Source organism: Sprattus sprattus (genome assembly GCF_963457725.1).
Source record: "Sprattus sprattus genome assembly, chromosome: 7".
In the NCBI taxonomy this organism is placed as follows: domain Eukaryota; kingdom Metazoa; phylum Chordata; class Actinopteri; order Clupeiformes; family Clupeidae; genus Sprattus; species Sprattus sprattus.
In genome coordinates, this window is record NC_137926.1 from 8,221,007 (window position 1) to 8,237,436 (window position 16,430).

The window sequence follows — 16,430 nt, forward strand, 5'->3', positions numbered from 1 at the left end:
GTGGCAAACAAGAACAGACAAACCAGCAAGGCTGGATGAAAGCACCAATTATCAGTCTAGTTCTTCATCCTTCTGGGTAAAAAAGGGAGGAGGCCGGGAAGAAAAGACTCCAGTATTTGCTACACCTGTCCAATTGAAACACATTCTGCACTATGTTCATCACTGAAGAAGAAAAAACTGTGATACCCCCCTTTCCCCTTTTTTTTGTTACTTTGCAAACAAACATTTTGTGTTCCTGTAAAAATAAACTTTTAAAAAATGGTCTTTTATTTTAATTTGAAAAGTGTGTGCCTGGAAGCTCGTGGGGTGTTGCAGCTAATCAGATTAAGTGGGCTTTAAAATCCTTGCCAGCCTTAAATGTGCCGCAAACTCGCCCGCGGCCCCCACTGCACAGAACAGGCATGACTGTGTAGGAAATGCCCATTACTGCATATTCTTGTGCGTCTGGATTTGTGGAATGCAAATGAACTGGTGTTTCACCAACAGCCAATGCAGAGCACTTCTGCCAGGAAGTCGGAGAGGCTACGGCAGAGCCGCGGAAAAAAAAAAAAAAAACGCTTGTATCTCCTCCCGGCCCCAGCAAACGACTCCTTCCTTCCTTACTCCATGTAGATTTATTCTCACTTCTGCTGCGTTTGAGCGCTGTGCTTCTGGGTACCCCGTTCGTGTGTGTGTGTGTGTGGGTGTGCGTGTGTGTGTGTGTGTGTGTGTGTGTGTGTGTGTGTGTGTGTGTGTGTGTGTTAAAACAATCAGGATTAATTAGGCTTGTATAAATAAGGGAAAACCTTGACTAAAATTCTTGTAACATTAAAGAACAGAATAGCTGGGTATTAACACAAATAAATTGTCCTGTCTCATCGGGTCTTCATGAGGCCATAAATTATAATGCATACAGTACACAATGCCTTTTTTAAATGTATGACCTCAATTTTCAAAATCAATTTTTTTTGTATCCATATAAAGACATTTCTCTGTTCATACTTAGCTTTATACTTGTTTTATTTTGGTCTCCATCATAAAAATGTTTTATTACATTAAATACATTTCTCCCATCACATGGCTTTTGTTATTTCTTGGCTACCATGCATTCTCTTGATGTGATATTATCCAAACAAACCCAATTTGTGGTATGGCCAACCCTACTCTTTCTGACTAGAATAACTCAAAGTAAAGTTTTTTTTTTTCTTCTATCAACAATATGAGAAACCATACACACAACCCTGATAACTCTTGGTATCGTAAATGTGGAAAAAACCTACTTTCTTTTCTCTTTAGCCTCTACAACACAAATGTATATGGACTACATAACATACGCCCTCCACTCTTTCTCTTTCAGTTCTGAAAACTTCCTTCAGCTGTAGCAGCAGTGCATGCATCGCCCGACACGTTTCAAGAACGACAGCTCAAAACATGCTTTTCTGATGCACGGCTAAATGCTTTGTAGAGGTGTTTCATGTGTTAACACACCAGGTGGTTTGTGGATAAACGATTTTTCATATCTCCGCAAAGGTGTACACACTCATCAATGACTATTGACAAGTTTATTAACTGACACGTTTCAAGAACGACAGCTCAAGATATGCTTTTCTGATGCAAGGCCAAATGCTGTGTAGAGGTGTTTTATGCATTAACACACTGGCCACATGGTGATGAACGATATTTCATGTCTCCGTAAAAGGTCTACACACTCATCAATGACTACACTGGCGGGAAAGCAGCCGCACCTCTTGCACTCTCCACGTCTTCTTTGCACTATTGTTGTAACAATTCACAGCTCCTGTATATACTTTCTTAAACTTCATAGATCATTAGTTTTTGTATTGTGTTGTAATGTATATTTTGTGTAAGCACATTGAGAGCCCGTTTACCAAGTCAAATTCCTTGTTTGTGCAAACTTACTTGGCCAATAAAACCTGATTCTGATTCTGACCTGAGCCAGATGTGACCCGGATGCGGCCCAGGATCCCACTTTGAACTCCACTGCTATCTGATATCTGCTATCAGGTGGAGACGTCTCTCTGTTATGCATGAGCGGCTCGGCACAGTCATACGCTGCCGCCCTGGGAGAGAACGGAGAGAGAAAAGGGTGGAATTGAAAGGGTTAACAGATGAGTGTGTGAAAAACTACAGGTACGGGCTGCAGAGTATTGTATTTAACTGAAAATAAGAAAGGAACAAGATCATGAATAGGCTATGCATTTATAGAGAAGTGCACTGGTGTGAGTAAGTGTGTCACACAGCAACGGATAACCATCAGGGTTGCTGTTACGAGTCAGCTGGGGAGAGAGTTACTCAAAGCCTCGCACAAGTCCATGTCAGATGTCGCCTGGGCTTGTGCGATTGACGCAGATGATGTAGCAAGTTATCCGGAACAGGAAAAAACCCAGCTTTTCTATTTTGCTCAATTCCTGTTGTGCAAGATTGCGTAAGAATAATAAACACATATTCCTCTACTCCCCGGTAAGAGAAGCTAATGTGGGTACAATGGAAAAGACCATGAGTAGATCAGCTAGGTGAGCATCTCTCTGGCCAATCCGTACAGATTCTTTAAAATCAGCCACTCTCACACAATCACCCTGGAAGTCCCCCCCCCCCCCCCCCCCCCTTCATTTAACAATGACACACACACACAGATACAGTATATGCATAATCCCCCCTCCCCAACAAACACACACATACACACTACAAAAATTCCTTCAACACTAACCACAAACTCTCTTATTTGCTTTCAGCTCATCTGACCACGCAAGGAAACTTTTTTGGGGGAAAAAAACATGTTGACAAACCGTTTTGTTAAGATGTTGCAAGGTTGCATCATTTAATAGGAAAACCTCTGAAAAAACACCTCAGTCCGCCCTGCCCAAAAGTGCTACCCCAACATGAGTAATTATCAGACACTTTGACAAAGCTGGGTGACTTTGTGAGACCTAGGTAATTCCTGGTGTAGGTGGCTATTACAGTAATTATATGTCAGCAGAGAAATGCAAATGAACATGTGATTAATCCCTCCCTTCCTGTAGTGTCATTTGTAAAATGCAGGGATTGTGAGCAGTAGGAGATTTACAGAGAAGATTTAAATAAATCTTTTTCAAAGTGTCAAAAGCAAGTCACTTTGTTCTGTGGTTATCACTCATAATTATAACAATTTTCCTAATTAAACTAAGCTTGTTGGCTAAGCCTAGGTTTGATAAATACTTTCAAACAGAAGTAAATTAACCATAACGTAGAAAATACTATTTGCTATACACACAGTGCTACAGGGGAAGAGGAGGATGGGTGAAAACAACATGGGAGCAAATATTTTCTTCCCATAATGACCATGTTACCAACCAAAGCGAAATAATGTGTAAAGTTTACCATTGCTCATCAAATTGAATTACCGGACTTGTGTAACTGCGGGCGGCTAGTGGTTGATTTGTAACCTACATGTTCTTTTCTCAGAACTTTTTTTTTGTGTCATACTGCCCCTCTGTGGATAAACGTTGTAATGCAATAGTGTCCACAGGCCAATTCTCAAATCTCCCTCTCCCTCAACTATTTTGCCAGTGAAACGTTTGCCTCCCCTACCCCACTGCCTAGTAATCCCTCTGATATTGTATAACTATTATAATGTGGCGCTCCCCACCTGTCTTGATCAGCAGCCTCCCATTACATCCAAAATAGTCTCAGTCACACACCTGAACTCCACCCAATGAAATCCCATAAGACTCTGCTAGAAAACGGGTCCGACGGTACACCTTCAAGCCTACTACCCTCAACAGTACACACACCACAGCCTGGTCCACCAACTACTCAGACCATACACATTCTGGCTCCACCAACCCAAAGGCTCTCTTCTCCACAATACACAAACTCCTCAAACCCAGTGACCTCCCAACACCTCCAGAGCCTCCACAGTTAACAAGTGCAACGCTTTCCTTTCATTTTTTCAAACTAAAATTGACACCATCTACTCAGCCATCTGACCACCACTCCCGTGTCTTCGTCACCCAACTCAAAGGCCACCTTACCTCCAATGCCATGTTTAAACCATTATTTTAATCTGGTTTCCACTCACAGTATAGCTCAGAATCAGCCCTCCTCAAAAGTCACCCATGACCTCCTCCTTTGACCTTCGACTTCCTGACGGGGAGGCCACAGGTGGTGAGAATCGGTGACCTCATCCACAGTAAACACCAACACAGGCAACCCCCAGGGTTGTGTACTCAGCCCCCTCCTGTTCTCCTTGTTCACACATGACTGTGCAGCTACGCACAGTTCCAACCTCATTGTCAAGTTTGCTGACGACACAACCATTGTGGGCCTCATCACTGACAATGACAAGTCAGCCTACAGAGAGGAGGTTATTATCCTGACTACATGGTGAGACAAGCAAGACAAAGGAGATCATTGTGGACTATAGGAGACAGCAGGTGGAGGAGCACACACCCCTGTAAATCAACAGTTTCCGCAGTGGAAATGGTCAGCTGCTTAAGGTTTCTTGGGGTGAACATCAGCAATGACCTCACCTGGTCTGCTCATACGGACAAGGTGGTCAAAGCGGCCCAGAAGCGCCTCTTCTTCCTGACGAGAAGTTTGGCATGGATTCAGTCATCCTCACCAACCTCTACAGATGTACAATAGAAAGCATGCTGACTGGGTGGATCACAGTGTGGTATGGAAGCTGCACAGCCAAGGACCGCAAGGCCCTATGTAGTGTGGTCAGGTCTGCGGCGTTCATCTAGGCAGGGCGCTCCCAGCCCTGCAGGACACCTACCACACACGATGCCTCAGGAAAGCTGGCAGGATCCTAAAAGACTGCTACCATCCAGCCTTTAGACTTTTCACCCCGCTCCCTTCTGGAAGGCGGTACCGACGTACCGTAGCAGCATCCGGTCTCGTACACGCAGACTGGAGAACAGTTTCTTCCCGAGGGCCAACAGGCTGCTAAATGGACATTGACACACTATCGCCGCTTTTGCACTCGTCACTTTACATACACTTTCACTTCCACTTACTGTTTGCACTAGCAGCATTATTATATCAGAATATTGCACTACTTGCTACTCCCACACTGGATTTGTCTGTAGGGTAGTATATGGTTAATAGGTTAGCATAGTGTATTATACGTGTTTTATATGTTATACGTATATATGTTAGCATTATATGTATAGGTTGTTATGTGTTTTAGCATACTGGATTGTATATTTATCTTGTATATTTAGTAAGGTTATTTAGGTTTATTATATGTTTATTATGTGTAAATTATTTTCAGAGTACTTGTACAGAGTATGTCATGTTATGTCATGTTATACTATGTTATGTTATGGTAGGTTGTTGCGGTACCTTGTCCTAAGAATTTCAGTGCCCAATCTGACCATGTGTCGGTTTGTGCATCTGACAATAAGAGACTTGTAACTCCTCTCCTGAAACTCTGGTGAGCTCAGCAGTCTCATCCTCCTCAACTTCACTGCAGCTTTTGACACCATCAATCACACCAGTCTTCTCTCCTTCCCAATGGCTCTGCCCTCTTCTCGCTAAGGTCACGTCTCGCAAACCGACAAGAGTTTATCAACATCAACATCTGCACTAAGGGTTCGGTACTTTGTCCTCACCTATTCATCCTATAGGCCTACATGCTCCCCCTTGATAATGTCATGTCAACTCACTGCACTCTGACCAACTGTATCCCTGCAATTACATCATGAATGCAAGCTTACATATTCAAACTAAACTGTGATAAATAAGACATGGGCCCAGTTCAGATAGTTTTTTTTGCTTAAGAATGTTCCCCCTGAGTGAAATGACCCAGATGTATCTTTGTCAGCCAAGATCTAGTCGAATTCTCGAAATGCTTAGGAAAGGTGATTCAGTGCTTCCTTTCCCATCACCTTCAGCACGGGGTACACTGGATCATCCTACGAAAGGAAAGGAGATTACATCGCCCCACAATTCCTTGCAGCAGCAGCAACAACCGATCAACGTGACGCATATCCATAACATCCGCCTTCGCATAATTGCTAACAGTCCGATTCTTTTAGCACCACGGTTATCTTTTCTTAAGTCCTCGTGACGTTTTCAAGGAAAGGAAAATTGGTTATGAAATGACAATAGGACGAACTATCCAACCACTGCTATGATCACAGCCGTCCCAATTCCCCCCCCCAAAAAAAACATAACTTCTGCCTTACCATCATAACTCTAGTCTCCCTCCCCACGCACCTGCAACCTCTTAGTCATATATACCAAACTCCTGTCCATACCCCTCGGAACCAAGCACCGGGATGACTCCCACCTTCTGGAACTCTTTCCCCAAACACATGTGAGACTGCACCGACCTTGTTCAAAACATTTCTCAAAACCCACCTCTTCAGAACTGTTAACAATGAATGTGGTGTGTTATGTGTTGTTATTGTATTGTTTCTTTTGATTATTTTTGAATGCATGTAGAGTATTTGAGTATCCGAAAAGAGCTCTTTGATATAATGTATTATTATTTTCGAAATCAGCAGACTAGCCTATTTATATCGGTTGTCAGTCTCGTGCATTGGATTCAGTGTATTTCACGTGAGTAATTTTCTCCAGTGGACCTGGCTACAAAAGTAGGCTATCTGAGCAGTTCACTTCTCACTTGATTTTCATCTGATTTATTATGACCGTTTTTCTTTTTCAGCCGGCCGATTTTCTGTCAACGATTCCCGGGACACTGAAACACTGGGGTGCACGAAATTTGGTGGCCATGTAGCCCCACTAGATTAGCGTGGAACCATTGATTTTCGTTTTGATCCGTTGCACCCCCGTCGGACTGGACCCCTTTTAAAGAGGGTGGGGCGATTCAGTTCTCTACCACTTTTTTCATAGCGCCACCTTTTGGTGTGGGCGTGGCAGACCCTCAAACTTTGCCAACTTGTTAGTGCTTGCCACAAAACACAAAGTCTCTTATAACTGTTGCGTACATTGTTTGATCCAGAGACAATGTCTTAGGGTGGATGCTGGATCCGGCCCGAACGCGTACATATGCCTGACTGATATCACCTATAGCGCCACCTGTTGGTGGTTGGAAACTTCACTTTGTTTCCACACCTCGCATGTGATTGAAGTACTCCTACATATTTAATGGTAATGCCTTCAAACGTGGTCAGGTTACTCTTCTGCAATAAGGAATTAAAAGTTATGAGAGTCTTTTACAAAGTTTGAAGGGTGTGGGCGTGGCAGACCCTCAAACTATGCACTCTAGGGGCCATGTCAACCCATCCCATAACCACTCATTTTATGTATAGCGCCACCTACTTTAAAATGAAAAAGCAAACATGAGGTGATGTAATTGCAGGTATCTCTGGCTGACATGGTCAAAACTGCACCATAATGCATGGTCAAAACTGCAACAGATACACACACATACACAGTAGACATTCGTATGCACACATACACACACAGTAGACATATGTACGCATGCACAAATAATTCCTTTAATACATAAAAATGAAACACAAACCAATTTACACACACAAAACACATAAAAACACACAAACACACTGACAACCATGACTCATTCTGAATTAATTACTTCCCTCCTGCTTCATTCATATTGCCAAGCATCTAAATCTTTGTATACTTTATGTGTTTGCAGGCTGCTAGCTTTGGAGCAGAATTCACATAAACGTTTAATCCACGCACTTGATTCCACAGTGTACTTCAGTCGCCAGTTGAAATATGAGGCATAGCGTTCCTTATCCTCTGCCAGTTTCCTAAGGAATTTTCCAAGATCCTTCAGGGATCTGAAGTCGTCCACATGGATGAAGGAATCTTTTGGTGCCACTGCCTCATAATGTTCCCGCGGTGGACCTAAAACGACAGGCACAGCTCCACCCACTAGGGCATTGTACCAAAACTTCTCTGTGATGTAGTCTCTGGATATACAGTTCTCAAAAGCCAGGTAGAAGTAGCAGCGAGAGATTGTGTGTAACAGAGTCTCATCATCTATATGATTTTCTACTGCTCCACCATACACGTCTATTGGTATAATTGTTTTCAGTTTATGGTATACTTTAGATCTCTTATGGTTGGGGGAATAATTGCTCACAACCCAACATGCCAGTGAAGACTTGCCCTTTGGTATGAATTCTTCCGCTGTCAATCCAGTTCCAAAGTCCTGTGGTACCAACCTGCCATATGGTGCAGTGATGTCTGCATCAAGGCGGTAAGACATGGTGAAATTAAAGTGTCCGGCCAAGGGCTTCATATTCAAATTATTCTCTGGGCATTCCTGACTAAACCAAACCCACCTCTGCTTCTGTGGTCGGTTGAGGTGCACGGGCAACTTCTGTAGTTCATCGGCCAACTCTCTGTGGTGGAAAATCACAAAATCTGCCCGAGAGAACAGCGACCGATCCTCCACCACGTTGCTGTTTGGTATTCCGAAGCGGTCATGACAAATATTGGCTCCCAGATTATGTGACACCCCAAAGGGCCAGTACCATAATAGAACTATGGTATTGGTGGTATTAAGGATGACCTGTTCAGGTTTTTGAACAGCATTCTCCGATGAAGGCCATTTGATAAGCAGACTACCAAAAAATTGCAGACAGGCAAGGACAAAAGCCACCGATAGGATCCGCCGATAGGAATAGAACCTCTTCATGTTCTTAGGCTGTAAAGTAAACACACATCAAATGCATTGCACTACACACAGTCCTACTTACTAAGCAAAACTGGTGAATTCATTCATAGAAAGTACACCCACCCAACCACCAAGTTCACTCTTTTGGATGTACTGATATTTACTGTTTGTTTTCCACAAGGTTGATATAATAGGCTCACTTACCAGCATAGATGCTATCCACCACCAAAGCTCTGTAGAAATGTGTAGCTCTGCTCCCTGTCACTGACTTAAGTCTGCATGAAGGGTGTGACTAGAGTGGGCCATAGTGTTGCAAACCAGTCAGACAAGTCAAACGAGTCCGTCTTGAACATTCCCTGTATCTCAATCATCACTATCAATTGCTGAACAGGGTCCTGATGTTTTTATATATATATATACTGTATATATTTATTAAATGAAGGGTATGTTGGGGTTACAGTATACAGAATAAAAATACAAAGGTAAAGAAGATAAAAGTCATGGACTCAAGTGGTAGGAGTGGAATGGAATCTTACCCATCCAGGGTAGTGATACACACAGTGAAGCACAGTAACCCGGAGCAGTGAGCTGCTTTTGAGCACCCGGGGAGCAGTGATTGGGTTTAGGTGCCTTGCTCAAGGGCACTTCAGCCGTGGATGTGCTCTACCACTTCCCCCGCCCACATTTTTCCTACTGGTCAGGGATCGAACCGGCCACCCTCTGGTTACCAGCCTGAAACCCTAAGCAGTAGGCCATGGCTGAGAGGGGCCTGTTTTTTTTATCCCTGGCGCCTGCCCATGTGATGTTTTTTTCTAATAGTTATTGCTTAAGGATATGAAGGCGTGGATGACCATCTCAAGATCTTTGGGTGACAGGAAAAACTTCACTTTGGCAATTGTGTGAAGTTGGAAGAAGCTGGTTTAACTACTGCATTGACCTGATTGTCAAATGTAAAGAATTAATTGAATATTACACCAAGGTTTTTGACTTGGGCCTTGACCAGAGAAGACAGAATGCCTAGGTGATGGTCAGTTTGATGGAGTCATGGGGGCCGAATAATAGAAGTTCAGATTTATGTATATTCATTTAATTGAAGGACATTTTGTGCCATCCAACACTTGATGTCCTCAAGGCAGTCCAAGAGACTGTTTAGATTGCACTGGTCGTTAGGTTTCAGGGGGAGATAAAGCTGTGTGTCATCTGCATAGCAATGGAAGGAGATGTTGTACTTTTATGAAATAGAAAACAGGATGGGACTGCTTTTGAATAATTAATATAAATAGAAAACAGGATGGGACCGCTGATATAATATACATTATATCTAAATGCATGAACATTTTATTATGGAGATCATACAGTGTGGATAGATATAAAAGCAATGTCATATCAAAAGTATTCAAAGATCATACAGTGTGGAAATCGTAAGTTACGCATGTAACTATGGATCTGTGAGACCGAGGGATGACCGTCACTACGGTCTAAAATGGGAATGATCACGTTGTTCTACCTGTCACCGAGACCTTATGTCAACAAAGTCATGTCCATGACCTCCGGAAGCAGAACGACACGCGTTAATAAATAACAGCGATTGCTCCCGGTTCAGTCTCCTACCTTGAACGCCTCAGGATGGTCAGAGCGACAAGGATAGTGACGGTCATCCCTCGGTCTCACAGATCCATAGTTACATGCGTAACTTACGATCTGTTTCGACCTCACTCTGACAGTCACTACGGTCTAAAATGTGATGACACATACCAAAAGAGTTGCGAGGAACCCAGAATTAGTTATTAAAACCTCGCTCGGTCATGGACATGAGGGCAGCGTCGCCGACCGGAGCCGGGCGAGTTACGTCCACCCTATAAAATCTAGTAAAAGTGCATGGCGTAGACCACCTTTGAGGGCAGCCCAAGACATAGCCATACTCCTGGTAGAGTGAGCCCTTGTTCCCAAAGGGACCGGTATCCCCTGAGCCCTATAAGCATGGGAAATAACCTCCACCAGCCAATGAGACAGCCTCTGTTTGGAAAGCGGCAGTCCCCGCTTTGCCGCCCCATAGCAGACAAACATCTGAGGATGCGTCCCTCTCAAAGGCTGAGTACGTGCCAGATAAGCCCTCAAGGCCCTGCCTGGGCACAAAGTGAGCAGCCTATCCTGCTCTGCTTGTGAGGCAGAGGAAGGCTGGAATTGGGTCAGCACCAGAACTTGGTTGATGGACCGCTGATTAAGAACCTTCGGCAAGAAAGCTGGATTTGGCCAAAGTGACACTCCAGTGCCTCCTGCCTGCCACCTTAGACAGTCATCGCTGATGGAGAGGGCACACAACTCCCCGACTCGACTGGCCGAACAGAGAGCCAGGAGAAAAGCAGTCTTAAGGGACAAAGATCGTAGATCTGCGTCTGCAATAGGCTCATAAGGACCTTCAGTGAGCGACGTGAGAACTGTAGGCAGATCCCAGCTTGGGGCCCGCAAAGTGCGCCCTGGGCGTAACCGGCGGGCACCCTTCAAGAACTGGCCGATCAAAGGATGCCTACTCAGGGATCTGTTGTCTGCCCCCTGGTGAAAGGCTGAAATGGCCGAAGCATAGACCTTTATTGTACTTACTGCCTTGCCTTGATCCAAATGGGACTGCAAGAAGCGTAAAACTTGTGGCACAGGGCAAACTGCTGGCTCAAGACCCATGCCAGCACACCAGTCTGAAAAAATCCTTCATCTAAGAGCATAGCAAGCTCTAGTAGATGGAGCCCTGGCGTTATTGAGCGTCTCTTGCACAGACTCATCTAGCTGTTCAGCGATGGACTTGGTAGGGGCCAAACCCATAGACGCAGGGCACCTGGGTTTGGATGCCAGATCCGCCCTTCCGCTTGTGATAGCAGATCCGCTGTGCCTGGTAGCTGCCAAGGCTGACCCTGCAGCAGCTGGAGAAGGCTCGAGAACCAAGGCCTCGCCGGCCACCGTGGTGCAACAAGCAGGACTGAATGTTGGCCCTCTCTGATCCTCTGGAGGACATGCGCTACGAGAGGGAGTGAAGGAAAAGCGTACAACAAGCCTGTTGGCCAGTCTTGAGACAGAGCATCCAGGCCCAAACTGCCCCCCTGCCCTGTGAGGGAGTACCATTCCCGGCAGTGTGATGTCTCTGCTGACGCAAAGAGATCCACCTGGGCAACACCGTACCGCATCCAGATCTGGCTGATGACGGCTGTGTTCAGTCTCCATTCTCCTGGGAGTGGTCCTGTCCTGGAGAGAATGTCGGCTGCTCTGTTCTCCACACTCGGGATGTGCACTGCCCTCAGTGAAGAGAGTCGAGGCCATGCCCATGTCAGCAACTCCACCGCCACCTGGAGGCACCGCTGGGACCTCGTGCCGCCATGGTGATTGTCATAGTACACTGCTGTGGTGCTGTCTGTTCTCACCAGAACATGTCGGTCTTGCAACACCGGCAGGAACCTCCGAAGTGCGAGATAGATGGCTCTCAGCACGACGATTTTTATGTGGTCCAGCGTTATGTGGTTCAGCGTCCACGGGGGCTGCCACATGCCCCTCACCGACCACCCTTCCCAGACAGCTCACCAGCCTGTCAGGGATGCATCGCTCGAGACAACCTGTCTCCTGTGGGGAAGGCCCCCCAATGGGACACCTTGCAGGAGAAACTCTCTGTCCCTCCAAGGATGTAGAGCCTGGATGCCTGGCCTCAACTGCCTGTCGTCTCTGGGATGGAGACGGAAAGCATTGAACCAGCACTGCAGGGAACGTGCCCTCAGCAGGCCAATGGGAATTACTGCTGCTGCTGCAGCCAGCAAACCCAAGAGCGTCTGGACTCTGTGAGCCGTAACGAGGCTGCCTAAGCGGAAATGCCTTAGCATGCCGATCAGGCTGTCCACTCTCCGTGGAGTGAGAGACGCCATCATGCTGACTGAGTCGAGGAGAATGCCGAGGAATTCTGCCTGTTAGCGGGGTTGCAGGTTGCTCTTTTTGTGGTTGACTGTGAAGCCCAGAGATTTAATATGGGCCAGAACTGTGTCTGTGTTGCGCACTACCTTCTCCCGAGAGGGGGCGCAAATGAGCCAGTCGTCCTGGTAGGGCAGGATCTTCAGTCCTTCAGCCTGGAGGGGGGACAGCGCGGCTGACACCACGCGAGTATAAACCCTTGGGGCCTGAGAAAGGCCGAAAGGAAGGACCTGGAACTGGAACACCCTGCCTTGGAAGGCAAAGCGCAGGAAGGGCCGGTGTTCCCGGCAGATTGGGACGTGGAAATAAGCGTCCTTCAGGTCTAGAGATGTGAACCACTCCCCCTGTTGGATGGACCACATCACCACTCCCGTGTGGACCATCTTGAACGGCGGCACCTTGAGAAACCGGTTCAAGGGCCTGAGGTCGAGAATAAGCCGATGGCCGCTGTCTTTTTTGGGAACTAAAAAATATTTGGAATAAAATCCAGTGCGCTGTGCGCTGGGCGGTACTTCTGAGACGGCCCCTTTCAGAAGTAGCTCCTGGACCTCCTTGCTGAGCACGGAGCTTAAAACCGGTTCTTTTACGGATGTTACCCTGAACCCTGAAAATGTAGGAGGTCGCAGTCGAAATTGTATTCGGTAGCCTCGAGCCACCGTTGCCACAACCCAAGGGTCTGGCACAATGTCCTCCCAGGAAGTCCATGACAACTGGGATGGACAATCGACAGGCGACCCGACTCCTATGCAGGACCGCCACCGCGGCATGCACCCATGCCTGCGCCCCGCTGCAGTCCTTGATGACTGGAATTTGGGGCCCTTCCTCGGCGGACCGCACGAAATCGCCAGTCATGTGGGGCCACCGGGATGTTAGCTGCTGGGGGAGGCTAGGTGGCCTGCCGCAGCCTATACCTGGTCATAGGCGGCCGGCTGGCAGTTGGAACAGGCCTACGGCACACACGCTGGACAGCTTCCCTCGATGCTGCCGTGCGCTCAGCGCAGTCAAGCACCTCTTGGGATCCTGGGTGGAAGACATGCCCTGGTGTCACGGGGAGGCTGCGCAGCTCCTGTTTCATGGCTTCCGGCAGGGAGGTTTGTGCTAGCCAAACCTGTCTGCGGCACTGTACCGCAGAGGCCATAGCGTCACCCACGTCACGCGTCAGCTGTGAGTGACAGGAAAGCGCTGCGTCCACTAGGGCCCTGGCGTTTCTGAAGAGCCGCGAGGGTGATGGCCAATGCATTACCCATACGGGCCGCTCCTGCTGATGCGTTAAAAGCGCGCGTGGCCAGACGGTCAGTCTTCGCGCACTCCTTCCGAGGGCACCGCGGATTGGGGGATACGAAGGAGAGGCCCAGGGACGTCACTGCGGCAACCCATGGCTCCACTGGCAGCATGTCCCCCAGCCCTGTCTCAACTGGGTAACCGGCTGTCACCAGCTGGCGGCAGCCCACATTAAACTGGGGGCGTTGAGACGACTTACCCCATGATGACCTCAGTGTCGCAGCGTACTCTTCTGCCACAGGTATACCAGGTGGTGGGTCAGGGCGGGAAACGCCCTCCCAAACACCTCCAACAGGAGCTGGGGTAGGTGTGGGCGCCTGAAGGCCCAGGACCTTGGCAGCACTCAGCACCCGTAGCAACAGGGAGCCAACCGGGGCCTCCCCCGTCTCTATTGAGTCGTCAGCTGGCTCTGCAGAGCCGGAATGCAGATCTCCCCCGAGGCTGCCCCGGTCTGTGGTGTCGTCCACTGCCGTGTGGGGGGCGTAGAGGGATAACACGTCCACATCGCCCCGTTCCTCCTCCTCACCGTAGCTCTCAGGCCTGGATGAGAGGGGACCTTCCTGGCCAGGGGGCATGGAGGCAGATAATGGAGCTTGGCCTTCCAGCCTGTCCATCCTCCGCGACAGAACCTGGAGAGCTGAGAGGATCTGGCGCGACCCCGTGCTATCGCTCTCCGCCACCGTAGCTGAGGCAGGGCGCTTAGTAGGTCTGGGTGCCTCATCCTGGGCAGGCCCGTGGGGGGAGTCCCGCCTTAGGTCACGCGAACGCTTATGTGTGCGCTTACGCCCATGCCTGCTTGAGAGGGACGGCTGGTCAGGGGATTGCCGCCTCCTCTCCTGTCCACAAGCCCATGGCCGCCCACCTGGTTGGCCCGGCGCTGTCGCTCCTCCCTGGAGAGGTCGCAGGCCGCAATGCAGAGGTTGTCGACGTCCTCCAGCACGTGGGCAGCTCCAAGGCACGTGGGGCACTCCCTGTGCCCATCTCTGGAACTCATGGAGGCCCTGCAGATCCTGCAGTAGTGGGAAGCCATCAGTGTCAATTGGACACACAGAATACAATTCAGAACAATACTTCAGCCATAGTCAATCTCTATAGTCTATATCCGCAGAACAGCGCTCATAAAAAAGGTAAACACTACGCACGTGTGGTGGAAAAAATGGTACTGCATGTAGCATTACAACCATTGTAATGTGGTTACACCTGATTATGCATCTAAGGAAATTGCGTTTTTACAAAAACCGAAATATCAGATTGGATACGTTGTCGATGCTACAATTATGCAGATTACGTCACTATAATCTCTTATCATGTCTGGAAATCAAACTGAAAAAGATCAAACAATAATTTTTGAACAAAGGCATATTTTTTCTAGCCTGGCCATTACCAGCCTGTGACTCCATTTCATTCCGTCTTTCAGTCTGGGCCAACCCAATGCATTTTGGTTTCCGAGATCGGCGGGTGCTTATCTTGAGGTTTAAAATCATTGGAGTTCCCTTAACCAATCAGCAACGTTTAGTAAGCATTCGGTAGATTAAACTCTTCCCAAAGCCAGTTGGGAGAAGAGCTACGACGTCCTTTCCAATCATAAAACTTACAAGAAAATACTCTTGTTCTCCTTTTAATTTTCTGATGTTCTCGAGAGTTGAGACAACTTTTCCGATAGCTTTTCGTGTCTTTTCCTCCAAGGCGAGTTTTGCGTCACAGCTCTGAACTGTTCGCTGATTGGTCCTGCAAAATTTTGAGTTCTGGAGACGATTGTCAATGGGGTTGGGCCAGACTGAGTATGAGCTTGAAATCAATTCAGGCGGAAATACGTAGGCTGGTGTCACCAGGCTATATTTTTTCCCCCATTTTACAAATACTAAATCAAATGAATGTGATTTAAATAACCCTAGGATGCGTTAAGGAGGCCTGCCTTGTTTGATTGGTTGTTAAATAGGGATGCAAATTATCGATTAATTCATTAATCATTAGTTGATAATCTTATCGATCGACTTTCGATTAATTGATAAGCGGCGTTTTTCACCTGAGTTTCAGTGCTTCAATAGGGCCTTTACAAATATCAGCTAAATAGTTGAGTTATTACATTACATTCTGATAATTATATTCTATTCTATTCTACATTCCTCAAATAATTATGCATTAGGAAAAGAACGCAGAAAAGTTTTTTTATGGTATAACAAAATACATTCTTTAATTTAAAACAAAGAAATAAATTATGGACTGGCTCAGTTCTTGCATTTGAAACAGACATAAAAAAAAAAGAATAGAAGAAATTAAATAGAGAGCCAAACAGAATATTATTGAGCCTATAGATTATGAAGAAACTGCATCTAGGCTATTACAAGCTAAATAGCCAACACAACTCTCTGAAGTTTAACTCGCGCTCACGGTAGTGAGGGATAGAGTAGTTACATTCTTAATGGCAAGCCATCAGGCAAAGGTAAGCTAGCCCGCTAACGAGCTAGGTATATAATATCATTAAGCCTGAGTGAGCTAGTCCGCTATCAAGCTAAATAGCCAACTCAACTCTTACTTACTTACTCTCATGAGCCAAACTCGCGGGCACACGTTAGCGCGGGAGTAGACAGAGATATTCATATTC

General features: G+C 46.9%; 1 pseudogene across 1 annotated transcript; it reads right to left on the reverse strand.

Moving 5' to 3' along the window:
• Nucleotides 1-7,558: 7,558 nt before the first annotated feature.
• On the reverse strand, nucleotides 7,559-8,648 carry LOC308368731 (alpha-(1,3)-fucosyltransferase 7-like; annotated as a pseudogene). The gene has a single exon. The product of its transcript is annotated as an alpha-(1,3)-fucosyltransferase 7-like (transcript).
• Nucleotides 8,649-16,430: the final 7,782 nt, after the last annotated feature.